Here is a 15,224-nt window from a genome sequence, read left to right as displayed (position 1 = left end):
GCAAGCAGTGTCGACTAAGCCTAAAAGCAGCGGCGGGAGGGTGGGAGATTTGAAGGCTTGCCGAGAGTGAGGGGGAAAGCGTTTTACTTAACCTGGCGTTAAGTAAAATGCTGCTGTCAATCAAAACCAGTGGCACGCCCAATGACTCAGCCTAACTACAGCCCACCCCCTCCCAGATTTCTTTTGAACTCGTCCGCAACCCCCACTGCCCTTTAAGAGTGCAATGGGCTTTGCCCATACCATGAAAGGTGAGCAGGGAAGCTTTTGCGTGGCCAGAAGCCCTAGGCTATCCATCCACCCTCCAACCCCTCCTTGCATTGTGGTTCATGTTCAAGGAGCCACTGAGTTGTGGCTTATGGTTTTAATGTTCAGAAGCCAACCACACCCCTTTTAGGAAGACTGTAGTCCCAGATGGGGGTTCTTTCCCAGGATCTGAGGCAAACTCTGAGAGGGGAAGCAGAGATAGCATCAAGCTGACTTGTCACCACCCCAACACACCACATAGCATGAACCAAGTGATCAGGCATGTGAGAGGTTGGCACCAGTGCAGCCATGCTCCCAAGCACTTTTTTCCCCCAAAGGAAAGGAAGAGGAAGAACCTTTCTTCAATAAAATAACAAAAATAACATTTTTTGTTTGAGTCCATCATATTATAGCTACTTCCACATAGGTGTCTAGACTCCTCATGTGTAAATCACTGTGGATGGTGAGTTGAGTGCTGCTGACAGACTTTGAGAGACAAAGGGCTGTTTGGCAACAGTCCACTTTTAAAAGTGGGATGGCTATTGTTGTTGTTTAGTCGTTTAGTCGTGTCCGACTCTTCGTGGCCCCATGGACCATAGCACGCCAGGCACTCCTGTCTTGCACTGCCTCCCGCAGTTTGGTCAAACTCATGTTCGTAGCTTCAAGAACACTGTCCAACCATCTCGTCCTCTGTCGTCCCCTTCTCCTAGTGCCCTAGCAGAGTTAATTGTCACTGGACTTCTCCACCACTGTGCCAGTCAGAGCTTATCCTCTACCTTGTGTACTCAAGGGGAGACATGACCTCTCTTCTAAGGAAGAATGGAAAACAAGATATGATAGGTTTTCGCTATACTCTTCGCTATACCCAAATGAAGTACACAGACTGTGCTCCAAACATTAGTCCGTAGCATCTCCAGTGAAAATGATTTCTGGTGTCAGGGCTTGGAAAATCCAGTACCTTTTCAGAAAAGTTAAAAGTGCTCCTCTACGTTTGTACGTTTCTAATAACGACCAGACCTCCAGAATGGATTATGGTTGTAAGTAGAGGTTCCACTGTACAGCACTCGATTTCCAGGCTAGTTGGAGTCCGAAACAGAAGCACCACACCATTTAGTTTAGGGATAAATCTCAACATTTTGTTGTACGTTCCCACATTTTCCAGAGTACCTAGGCAGACTGAGGATCTATTTACCTGTCAATAATTGCTGTTGACAGTTTAAAAGTTTTTAAAAAGTTAAAGTTTAAAAAATAGTTTAAAAAATAGTTTACGGTGCCATCTAAGCTAGTGGTATTAGTAAATGTGAGGAAGCTCCTCTTAAGAGAATACTACTACTACTACTAATAATAATTTATTATTTATACCCCACCCATCTGGCTGGGTTTCCCCAGCCACTCTGGGAAGCTCACAACAGAATAATAATAATAATAATAATAATAATAATAATAATAATAATATGATAAAACATCGAGCATTAAAAACTTTTGATACAGGGCTTACTTCAGGTGTCTTCTAAAGGTTGCATAATTACTTATCTCCTTGACATCCGATGGGAGGGCGTTCCACAGGGCAGGCGCCACTACCAAGAAGGCCCTCTGCCTGGTTCCCTATAGCTTCACTTCCCACAGTGAGGGAACTGCCAGAAGGCTCTTGGCGCTAGACCTTAGTGGGGGTGGACACGCTCCTTCAGGATGAAACATCCCTAGCCAGATGCTCCTCAACTTTCTTCAAAATGTTGATTCATTTTCAGCTCATATCTTCTGAGTAAACCAGAGACAAACCAGAGACAAAAACCAGCAGCATTAATAATTGTTTTATCAGAGGAATGAAGAAATCATTATCAGAGTAACGCTTTAAAAGATGATTTGCAAAATGCAATTAATTTACTTTTTAATAAGACAACTACACATGGCAAATTAATTCCAGTTGGTTATTTAAATCATTTCTTAAGATTAACAATTAAGAAATGTAGACCGAGTCCAAATTGTTATATACATGGAGCTGCTGCACATCAATTAAATTTCCATTTAAGTATCAACTTGTATTTATTTTTGCTTGGCACACTTTCACTATTTTAATGAAAACAGAAGTAGGTTTAACTAGGGTAATTATCTTAACTGGGTAAATATATGCTCACAAACCTTTAAAAAGTACACATTTTCATAATAATGAAATCTACCTTAAAATTAGCAACATTTTTTTAAATCTTTTTGTTTACTTTCTGTCTATGAATTCACTTATCCACTGTGGAAAATACCCTGAAATTAAGCTGGCACGGCCAAAAGTCTTTTTCATTCTTTATTTTGGTCAGAATTCTTGCCCTTCTTTTGATTAGAATATGTTGTACTGTCTAGGTCTGGGCATATAAATCCCCCCCCACCATCAATCCAATTCAGGGTCCAATCCGGTGCTTCATAGTAGTCAAATCAACCTGGGATGATCTGGGTTCAAACCAATTTGGATCTGGGCCAACTGGTTAGGGATCCTGTACAGTTGTGTAGTCAGGAGATGTGGGCCAAGGGGACATGCCTCCTGACCCTATATTTGATCTGGGTTTTAAACCCCAATTAAACATGTTGTCAGCGACACTGTGGTCTAAACCAGTGTTTCTCAACCTTTTTTGGGCCACGGCACACTTGTTCCGTGAAAAGAATCACGAGGCACACCACCATTAAAAAAGTTAAAAAAATTAACTCTGTGCCGCCCTATATTATAATTATGACTGTAAGAAACACTTGCCAAATATTGCTTTCCGGCGGGTCAGCGCTGCCGAGTTCTTAAAAGATCCGGGTTTCTGATCCACCCCACCCGACCCCGCCGTCCCGTATCTTACCCTGTGCGTGTTCTCGGACTTGTGAGAGGATGATTTGGTCTTCATGCCTCCGTGAATTAGCAACAAACTACCTTTTGAATGATGGAGATTGAATATTTTAAAAGTAGCTACTTGAAGTCCGCTCGATTTTCCAAAAAAGAGACACACGTGTGGCACTATTAGCTGCTGGGGGCTGCCATCTTGGCTAAAGGATTCTGGGATGATCCTGTCACGTGAGGCATGGGGAAAATGGAAATAATGAAAGCTGATTGGTCTGTGGAAACTAGAAGGGGCGAAGAAATAGGACGCCCAGGGAGGTGGAGTTTGCAGCTGCAAAATCGCCCTTCTCGTCGCCGCATGTCGCGGCACACCAGCCAGCGTCTCGCGGCACACTAGTGTGCCGTGGAACAGCGGTTGAGAAACGCTGGTCTAAACCACTGAGCCTAGGACTTGCTGATCAAAAGGTCAGCGGTTCAAATCCCTGCAACGGGGTGAGCTCCTGTTGCTCGGTCCCAGTTCCTGCCCAACTAGCAGTTTGAAAGCACATCAAAGTGCAAGTAGATAAATAGGGACCGCTCTGGCGGGAAGGTAAACAGCGTTTCCATGTGTTGCTCTGGTTCGCCAGAAGCGGCTTAGTCATGCTGGCCACATGACCTGGAAGCTGTACGCCGGCTCCCTCGGCCAGTAAAGCAAGAAGAGCGTGCAACCCCAGAGTCATTTGAGACTGGACCTAATGATCAGGGGTACCTTTACCTTTTTAAACATGTTGTCAGGAGTGTGGGCTGTGGAGTAGGGAGAGAAAGCAGCATAGACCTTCATGTCTCTGCTTCCACTTTCTCCTCCAGACCAATGCAATCTTGGTCTGTCTCAAGCAGATTAGGCTGGATTCCAGGCTGACCCAAATCTGTCTAAATTGTACCTGTAGGAGTTTATCCATCACAGCTTTTTTTTATTAATAAAAATAAATTCCTTCCAGTAGCACCTTAGTCATAGGTATGAGCTTTTGTGTGCATGCACACTTCTTCAGATACACTGAAACAGAAGTCACCAGACCCTTATGTATAGTCAGAGGGTGGGGAGGGATATTACTCAGAAGGGTGGGAGGAATGGGTGATTGGCTGATAGGAGTGGTAAACCTGTTGATGACTGTTAACAACTGCAATTGTTCTTGCAGGAAAAAGCAAGGGGTGAGATGGCTAAAGAAAGCTTTATCATAGCCATCTCACCCCTTGCTTTTTCCTGCAAGACCAATTCCCCAAACCTTGTGAGATATTGACTGCTCCAAGATCATCTTAGGAGCTTCGTGACCAAGTGGAGATTTGATCCAGGGTCTCCCCAGTCATACTGCAACACTCTAACCACTGCATCACACTTGGAATATGCATTGGATCAGGCCGCACATAATCATGAAAAGCTGGTCGGAAAATAGGCTTTCCCCCCTTTCGATGCTTACGAAATATAAGGTGGGAGTTTTGTAAGCAGAATTCCAGTTCTCTGCTACAATTAGAATGTCTCTGGAATTTCAATTGCAGATAAACTCTGTGGCAAATTTTGTGTTTCCCCCATAGTAACTTCCCGCATCTTCCTCCTCCCACACATTGCAATGGCTAAGCATCTTTTTCACCAGGCATCCCCAAATTGCAGCCCTCCAGATGTTTTGGCTTACAACTCCCATGATCCCTAGATAACAGGACCAGTGGTCAGGGATGATGGGAATTGTAGTCCAAAACATCTGGAGGGCCGAAGTTTGGGGATGCCTGTTTTTCACCCTCTGCCCCGTGGTGAAGCTACCATCCTCTCCTCTTTCTCAGACCGTTTCATGCAAATCCAGGACACATGCAAATCCTTCAATGGGAGCAGTGCAATGACAGCTTTCCCTTTTTATTTCTGTGTCTGTGTGTGTGTGTGTGTGTGTGTGTGTGTGTGTGTGTGGAATGCATTGTATCTGTAAGGGATTTAAAATTGCATAATATGTTTAACTGTTTTTTTTATATGGAATGGTTTTTTAATATTTTTTATGAATTCAAATTTTTAACTGTTTTTATATATAGCAATTATTTTATCTCTGTTTTTATTGGATTGGGAAATTACTTGAGCTACTTCGTAATAATAATAATAATAATAATAATAATAATAATAATAATAATAATAAATAAATAATAGATTTATCATTTATGCCCTGCCCATCTGGCTGGGTTGCTTCAGCCACTCATTTCATAGGAAATGATTCATAAAATAAATAAAAATAATATATCTTATGCTCTGCTATGAAGTGTACTGGAAAAGTTCATGGATTTCTGATTATTTAATTAGGGAACTTAAGACATAAGCATGTAAACTTGACTTGGTATAACCACATTTTCTGCACTGCCGTGTTTTATTAGCACAGAAATGTTCATTGCTATGGCGTCTGAAAAAGACCACAAAGACCCTTCATGAAGATGATAATGAGAATAGGTTACATTCGTACCAATTTCCACATTCTTATTACAAGCTATTTAATGAGAAGGGATTAATTTTCTGCCATCTTCCATTCTCATTACAACTCAGTCAAGAGAATGAGGTATCAGGAGTTTAATGCTTAATTTATATTCAATGAATCTTTGTAGTGAGTTACACTCCTTTGACCTTTTCAATATTTCATACCTTGATTGGGTGGTCATTCAGTTCTTGCCTTGTTTTTTACCTTATTAGAGTAACCTACAGATTTGCAGGGGAAACAGTCCTGCTACACAATGGAAACTGAAACTGTCAGGAATGGGAATGCAGTATTGTGTACCTCCGTCCAATAAATGCACAAAGTGTTAAAGTTTTGATACACTGCTGCTCATGTAACAGCTTGAAACAAAGAATGGCAAATTATTCAATTTGGAACCTTGAGCTCTAAAAAAAGAGCTATAGCAATACACATATTTTTAATTGTATATTTCAATAGCATGGCCCATTTCTCATCCCATACTGAATAACTCTATGGATATGCAAAGGAGCATGCATAAAGCAGTCTTCATTGGCTGCTGGTCTTTGTCTGGATTAATGTAAAAACATAGGTGCCAACTCCCAGATTGAAAAAATTGGGACTGGCACGGCATAGCACCGGAAGTCGAGCTGCGGCCATTTTGGAACTGGGCAGACCAGCACCAGAAGTCGCTTCTGCGCATGCTCTGCCCATTTCCAAAATGGCCGCAGCACCAGAAATCGCTTCTGCGCATGTCAAGAGACTCCAGACATGTGCAGAAGGAGCCTCTCCGGGCCAGTAAGAATCCGGGGGATTTAAATCTGGGCTGCCAGCGGAAAACGGCTGGAAAAACAGGGGTTTCCCGGGGAATACAGGAGACTTGGCAGCTACGTAAAAATGGTAATATGGCATTGTTCCAGCTATAATCCATATAATTCTATGGGAAGGTCACTCTGTGCCTTCCCATCGAAACAGCTCCTTTTTCCTGGAGCCCGAGCTCTAAGACAACCCTTGAGGAATTTTGCTAGTCTTATCAAAACCTCTGTTGTTTACTTTGAAATCCCACAGACATTCCAAGTTAGTTCATTTTTTTAATCACCCTGGCACAAGATGGCGTTGTAACTACTAGCTTTGATAGCTTTAAAAGTGGATGAGACATATTCATGGAGGATAAGTCTCAAGGCTACTGGTCATGATGGCTATATGGAAACTGCAGAATCAGAGGCAGTATGACAGTCAACACCAGATGTTGGGGAGCAAGGGAGGGCCACTGTGGAAAGATGGATGCTGAGCTAGGTGAGCATTTGATGTGATCCATCAGGATTTTATTACGTTCTTAAACAGGAACCCTTGAGTTTACATTGAATTATTTTTCTTTCGGGTGAAATGTTGTTGCAACTTTCAGTCTTCTGCTGGTTTTTGCCAACAGCTCTTATCAGCCTCAGCCTCCCAAGAGGACATACCTGCCAAGTTCCTGCCGGAAAAATAAGGGATCGGACCGGAAGTAGCAGACCGGAAGTAGCGCTGCCGCCATTTTGGAACTGGGCGGAGCATGCTCAGAAGCGACTTTTGATTTTGCTTTGCCCAGTTCCAAAGTGGCCGCCGCGCCAGAAGTCGCGCTGCAGCCATTTTGGAACTGGGCAGAGCAGCATCAAAAGTCGCTTCTGAGTATGCTCCGCCCAGTTCCAAAATGGCCGCCGCACCAGAATAAACCGTGAAAAAAATATCCGTTTTTTTCGGCTGGGAACAGAAGGGAAAAATGGGGGTTTCCTGGGGAATACAGGAGACTTGACAGCTATGCAAGAGGATTCCCATACCTATGAGAAAGGCTGATGGCTCCCACAGTGGAAGTTGAATGACAAACTGCATTCATCTTTGTAACATGTCGACAGTTTTATGGAAACCCTTTTGAAATGATCTCGCCCCCCCAAATTCTAATGGGTTAATGTAGGGGGGGTGTCAGGAGGGTTGGTGAGTGGAGGGTACAGCGCCTAGTGTTCCTGTGTGTATCTGTATGTATGTGTGTGTGTGTGTATATATACTTAGAGAGTGAGAGAAATTGCATGGTTTATGTGATAATAGAATTTCTCTCCCCCACCTAATAAGGTAGAGATGCTGCAAAACCTTCTTTTTTATTTTGATATTACCCAAACGTGACGGTGTGGCTTCAGAACATAAGGAGAGCTTTGCTGGATCAGACCAAAGATACGCCTAGTCGAGCATTTTGTTCTCATAGTGGCCAACCAGATCTGAATGAAATAGCAGTCTCCCTGCTTGTGGTTCCCAACAACTAACCTCCATGGTCTGGTTCCCTTTTAACGTCATCCAAGTTGGCGACAATCACTACACGTTGTGTTTGCAAGCTCCATAGTTTAACTATATGAATAAGGACATCTTTTTACCTGGTGTTATGTACTGAGCTGAATCCTGGAACAATAGGATCCAGAATGCAGCAGTCTGATTGGTCCGCAGGAGCCACCCAATCCAGCTCCAGGTAGAAATGAATCAGCAACCTGATTGGCCCGCCGGAGCAGCCAATCAGGCTGCTGGCAGAAGTGAATCCGCAACCTGGTTGGCCTACAGGTGCAGCCCTGAAGTAGCCAATCACGCAAGGCGCATTGTGTAAATAATGTATATAAACAGACGTTTTGGGAAAAGAGCCATACTTCTCTTCTTCTTCTGTTACTACTACAAGCTGAATAAAGAGCATGAAATTCACTCTCGACTCCGAGTATATTTCAACTGTCCTGAATCTTCCAACATTCATCTTTGTTCGATTTGTCATGGTATTACGCAAGAAGGAGAAAAATCCATCTCCATTCACTTTCTACACACCATAATTCTATACACCTCTGCCATACCTTCCCATACTTGCCGTTCCTGCAAATTGAAAAAGGCCCTCAAGTTGTAATCGTTCCTCATGGGGGACCTACTCCAGCCCCGTGGTTATTTTGGCTTCCCTTTTCTGAATTCCCCCCTACAATATCCTTTTTAAGATGCAGTGACTGGAATATGCATGCTGTTCCGAGTGTGACTGCACTTTAGAATTGTATAACAGCATTCAGATATTGGCAGTTGTATTTTCAAACCCTTTCCTAATGATCCACAGCATGGAATCCAGCTTTCTTGCAGCTTCCATACGCTTGCTTGACATTTTCATCAAGCTGTCTACTAACCAGTTCAGAGCAGGTCCCATTAGCCTTCGTGTGACATTAAGATTCCTTGCCCCAATCTGGCTAGTTGACAGTGAGACTGGACCCAACCCGCTGGGAAGGGCTGCCCAAGAAAGCTCTCCAGCAGATAAGCACTGGCTTCTCAATGGTGAACTCCCTTGTACAGCTGACACACGCCAAAAGCAGGACTTGCAGATCAGCTAGCAGGGATCAACTAGGCATGCATGTGTCTAGACTAATTATCACACCACTGTACTTAAGAGAGACTTACCATCTATTCTGTCATTTAACCACTTAGGAGTTAGATTGTCAAGTCTCGGACTCCATGCAATTTCTTTTCTAAGATTCCGCTGCCCCCCCCCCAATGTCTCCTTCTTCCTTCCTGGTTTTCCTTCTAACCAGCAGATGAAGACTTTCTTTTTCTTTTTTAAATTTTTTATTAAAGATTTCTTAGTTTACAAAAATATGTGCATTGTCTCTTTTATCGAGTTGTGTTTTCTACAGCTCGGTTTCTTTTGTTGTGAGACATTAGTGTTACATACAATCAAAGACAACCAACCACACCCTAGGTGAAGACTTCCTTCTTCCAAAAGGCTTTGGGGAACTGACTGCGTTTAAGGAAACAACCGGTGTTGTGCTGTTTTGAATTGTAACTATATGTATGCCTTAAATAGATTGTGTGTATGTGTGATATACTGTATACAGTGGTACCTCGACATCCGAATGACTCGACTTCCGAAGGTTTTGACTTCCGAAGTCGACAAACCCGGAAGTCTTTTCGCCGCGCATGCGCAGAAGTGCAAAATCGCGCTTCGCGCATGTGCAAAATGGGCACTTCAATAACCGAAGACTTCGGCTTATGAAGAACGCCACGGGACGGATCGCCTTCGTAAGTCTAGGTACCACTGTATATATGGTTTTAATTCAATCACAATTAAATTATTTTTATGATAGTTATTCTTCTATATTTTTAGCTGTTCTTATTTTTATCTGTAAGCACTTTATCTGTAAGTCAGGGGAAAAGGTGGGGTATAAATAAATATATGATAACAACAACAACAACTTCCTGACTTCCTGAAGAACTTCCTGACAGTAAGAGCTGTTCGACAGTGGAATTTGCTGCCAAGTAGTATGGTGGAGTCTCCTTCTTTGGAGGTCTTTAAGCGGAGGCTTGACAGCCATCTGTCAGGAATGCTTTGATGGTGTTTCCTGCTTGGCAGGGGGTTGGACTGGATGGCACTTGTGGTCTCTTCCAACTCTATGATTCTATGATTCTATGAACAACAACAAACTAGTCAACATCCTGGAATATACAGAATATAATAGTTCTCTCTCTCTCTCTCTCTCTCTCTCTCTCTCTCTCTCTCTCTCTCTCTCTCTCTCTCTCTCTCTTCTATGATTGATAGATATGCATACCTTTGGGAAGTCATGTAGCTCTTGATAATGTTCTGGGTATTATTCACTTTCTACCTCCATTTAGACAACAATTACTGTGCACCTGTATATCTCTAATGTTGCTTTTATAAGCAAAATCTGGTTTCTCCTGAAAAATAGATGTGTTGCCCCAAAATGTGTCATACTTATTTTGATGTAAGTCAAACCATACATTTGTCTACATCTGTCACTCTGATGTGTCACTCCTAGTCTATCTTTAGGTGTCAGAACCTCACTATGCAATGTAGAAAAACCTCTTTGGTGTTCTTTAAATATGATATTATTTGGATAGGCTATGTTTCTAAAATCTTTATGGCTTCCCTTAAAAAAAATCTCAGCACAATTTCTATGTCATGTACTTTGATAAAGCAAGTTATGCAACACCATCTATAGGCATAGCTGCCAAGTTATCCCTTTTTTAAAGGGATTTTCCATTATGCTGAATAGGCTTCCTCGCGAGAAAAGGGAAAACTTGGCAGCTATGTCTATAGGCTTTCTGCATGTCACACTGGGCATTTTTTCCTTCATTCCTACTAACCATAATGTCAGAATAACTGAGGTTGGTTCACCAAAAACCCCTTCAAACCTCGAATCTAAGTCTTTGCGATTCTAGGTGCATCCAGATGGGGATTAATATCGCAAATGGGTCATTCAGATATTGAAAAACAGGGCAGTGGAAACAGGGTGCTGCTGCTGCTGTTTTAACTTATTGGATGTTCCAGTGAAAGAGTAAACCCAGATTAAATGAGAGAGGGGAAAATACGAGCTGGCAATTTGATGCTGATGACATCATGGGGGTGCTGTAACTAGTAGGCATGACACTGATCCCACAATACAGTAAATACATGTCTGGATGGAAACACCCTAAACCCATAGCTGCCAAGTCTTCCGTATTCCCCGGGAAACCCCCGTTTTTCCAGCCGTTTCCCGCTGGCAGCCCGGATTTTTAAAAACCCCATTAATTCTTACCGGCCCGGGGAAGCTCCTTCTGCGCATGTCGGGAGTCTCTAGACATGTGCAGAAGCAATTTCTGGCGCTGCGGCCATTATGAAAATGGGCAGAGCATGCATAGAAGTGACTTCCAGTGCTGCAGCCATTTTGGAAATGGGCAGAGCATGCGTAGAAGCAACTTCCAGTGTCGCTCTGCCCAGTTCCAAAATGGCCGCAGCGCGGCTTCCGGTTCTGCACAGCTGCCGATCCCGGATTTTTCAGTCTGGAAGTTGGCACCTAGGCCTAAACCAAATTTTTAAAGGAGTGCAATTTGTTACCATCAATACCAGAAGTAAAAATAATAATCAGAGGTGTAATGCCATGATTTCAAAACAGCACAGGAAAATAAAGATTATCTCTAGTAAAAATAAAATTTCCTTTCAGAGAGCCCCATACACATATTTGGCAGATCCCACAATTATTCCCTAAATTGCAAATACAATGACCCATAAAAAGAAAAGAAAAACTCAGACCTATATTAGTTGTACTAGAAAAGGATGTCCGCTAACACCGCTACTGTTTATATTGGTCCTGGAAGTACTTGCAAGAAACATTAAAACAGACAAAGAGATTATAGGGATAAAAACTAAGAAAAATGAATTTAAATTGAAAGCTTTTGCAGATGATTTAGTAATTACGGTAGAAGATCCAAAAAGCTCTCTCCCCAAGGTAATAGAGGAAATTCAGGAATTTGGGGAAGTAGCAGGACTTAAAGAGGAATAAAACTAAATTATTAGTTAACAGTTTAAAAGAAGAAGAGAAAAAAGATTTGGTAGAAGGTAAAGGTAAAGGGACCCCTGACCATTAGGTCCAGTCGTGACCAACTCTGGGGTTGCATGCTCATCTCGCATTATTGGCCGAGGGAGCCGGTGTACAGCTTCCAGGTCATGCGGCCAGCATGACAAAGCCGCTTCTGGCAAACCAGAGCAGCACACGGAAACGCCGTTTACCTTCCCGCTGTAGCGGTTCCTATTTATCTACTTGCATTTTGACGTGCTTTCAAACTGCTAGGTTGGCAGGAGCTGGGACCAAGCAACGGGAGCTCACCCCGTCACAGGGATTCGAACCGCCGACCTTCTGATCAGCAAGCCCTAGGCTCAGTGGTTTAACCACAGCGCCACCTGGGTCCCCAGGTTTAACCACAGCGCCACCTGGGTACAAAAGATTTGGTAGAAGGTATTGAGATAGAAATCCATTAAAAAGTAAAATATTTAGGAAAATGGTTAACAACAAGAAATATGAATGTGTATAAAGACAACTATGAAAAAGTATGGAATGAGATTAAAAGGAATCTAGAAATATTGAGTAGAATGAAACCTTTCCCTACTAGGAAGAATAGCCACGGTAAAAATGAATGTTTTACCGAAGATGCTCTTTCTTTTTCAGACAGTCCCAGTAATAGTTAAGGATGATTCCCTCAAAAAATGGCAAAAGGATATCTTCAAGTTTGTCAGGGGGGTGGGGCAAAAGGCCAAGGATTAAACATAAGATACAGATACTAAAGAAAGAGGAGGCTTCGCCCTCCCTGACCTTAAACTGTATTATGAGGCTGCATGTTTGGTTTGGATCAGGCACTGGATAAAACTGGAAAAGGAAGAAGCATTGGATTTGGAAGGGCATGATAACATGGATGGCATGCATACTTATGGTATGGGAAAGGGAAAGTTCATAAAGGTTTCTACAACCATATAATTAGGAGATCATTAATGAGAGTGTGGGAGGGATATAAGGACCTAATAGAACAAAAAACACCTTGGTGGTTATCACCAATTGAAGCTTCACTGCTCAAACCGCTTGACAAAAAGGGGAAGTGACCTACATATGAAGATCTACTGAGAGATCAAGAAGAGAAATGGAAATTAAAAGATTATGAAGAAATTAAAGAACATTTTCAGGGTGGGCTGCATTACAGACAATTAAACGAAATGTACAAGGAGGATTAAAAAAAGGATTTAGTTATACAATTTCCAGATTTCAAAGAGAGGTTATACAGTAGAAGAAGACGTGAAGCTACTGAAGAAAGCATATCGTATTCTGCTACATGGGCGTAGGCAGGGGGGGCAGGAGGGGGCAATTGCCCCCCCTAGAAGCAGGGCCACTGGCCAGCCTGCCCCACTGCCCGCCCGGTGCTGTCTCCCTTCTCCCTGGCTGTGGGGCGCGCGGCGGGAAAGCACCAGAGCCGCGCAAAGCGTTTGGCTGGCTTTCCCTCCCTCCGCCCCACAGCCAGCAAGGGAGAAGGGAGACGTCCCTTCTAGCCGGCTGGCTGTGGGGCGGAGGGAGGGAAAGCCAGCCAAACGCTTTGCGCGGCTCTGGGGCTTTCCCTCCACCTGCCCCAGTGATTGCAGAGGGGGAGGAGGGGATCGGAGCAGCCCGATTTCGGGCTGATCCTGGCTCCCCCTCGTCCCTTCCGATCGTGGAGGGGGAGGAGGGAGTCGGAGCAGCCCGATTTCGGGCTGCTCCGATGTGGCCCCGCCCCTGCCCCTTGGCCCCGCCCCTTGCTCCCCGCCCCTTGCCCCCCCTGATTTTCATCCTGGCTATGCCCCTGTTCTGCTAGAATGGGAAACAAAAGATGAGGAGGTTAAATCGGTCATGATTAAATGGGCACAAGATATAGGACATAATATACAATTCGAGGATTGGGGAAAACTATGGAAAGTAGATTTGAAATTTACAGATTGTGCTCTTCTGAAGGAAAATAACATGAAAATGATGTATATTACTCCAGTAAAATTGGTGAAAATGTATAAAACCGGGGTAAACACATGTTGGAAATGTAAAGTAAAAGAAGGTACGTTTATCATATGTGGTGGGAATGTAGAGAGGTTAAAACGTTTTGGGAGATGATATATAATGAATTGAAAAAGATGTTTAAAATGACATTCATTAAAAAGCCAGAAGCATTTTTGATAGGGATTTTAGGACAGGACCTGCCAAGAAAAACAAGGAACTTATTTATGTATGCTACAACAGTGGCAAGAGTCTTATTGGCACAAAACTGGAAGAATGAGGAAATCCAGACAAAAGAAAAATGGCAAGAAAAGTTGATGAGTTATGCGGCGATGGCAAAGTTAACATACAGAATACGTGAGAAAGACAACCGTGACTTTAAGAAAGAATGGGAACTTTGTACAAATTAAAAATTAAAAAGATAACAAATGGCCCTGGACTCCTTGGCAGGTTCTGAATAAACATTCACAAATTTATTGGTAGAACATAAGACAGATAAAGTAATGATATGCACACATTTATAACATGCAGAAAGTAATATGTATTAAGAAATCAGAGAGGGAAGCTGAGGGAAGTCTCGAGGGGGTGGGAGAGGGAGGGAGGGAGGGAGGGGAGGGAATAAAAAAAAGGGGGAATGTAATTGATTATATTGGTTGATAACTTGTTTTGCTAAATTTGTTTAATAACACACACACACACACACACACACACACTGGCCCTGTCATGTGTTGCTGTGGCTCAGTCTGTTAAATGGAGACTCAGAGTCCCCCTTCAGACTCCCCTCAGCTTCAGAGTCCCCCTGTTTTATGCAGGTTCTGTTTACGCAGACACATCCCTGTGTCTTCCCCAACCATGTGCCGATCCATGACGTATCCTGCCCCCTCCTCCCCCCCACCCCAACTTATCCCTGTGATTTCCACCACCCTGTCCCAACCCATGACTTATCACGCCCCCTCTTCCCCTCACCTCCAGCTCATCCCTGTGACTGGTCCCACAGTGTCCTGAGCTATCCCGTCCCCTCCTCCCCCCAACCCCCACCCCGGCGAGCCAGTACCTCCATTCAACCTAATCTGTAAAGGCTTCTGCCTAGTATGTAAATGGGAGCTGAGGTGCTGTTGAGAGGAAAGGTTTTATAGGTGCAGTACCAGTGTAGCCACCATTAGAGGGCACTGGTTTGCAACCTGGTTCTTTTCCCAGCAGGCATTTTCGTCTGAGTGGTGTGTTTTGAAACACGGGGTTTGGGGAGTTTTACATGGCACAGGCGTGACATCTGTCTTTGAAAACGGTACGGGGTCACTCTCATATCCGCATGCAGCATTGTGTCAAAATTTGAATGCAATCGGTCAAGCGGTTTTGGTGAAACGTGGATACTAACGGACATGGCCAGTTTAC

This window comes from Zootoca vivipara, chromosome 13 (genome assembly GCF_963506605.1).
Source record: "Zootoca vivipara chromosome 13, rZooViv1.1, whole genome shotgun sequence".
Taxonomy (NCBI): domain Eukaryota; kingdom Metazoa; phylum Chordata; class Lepidosauria; order Squamata; family Lacertidae; genus Zootoca; species Zootoca vivipara.
This window is presented reverse-complemented; position numbering follows the sequence as displayed.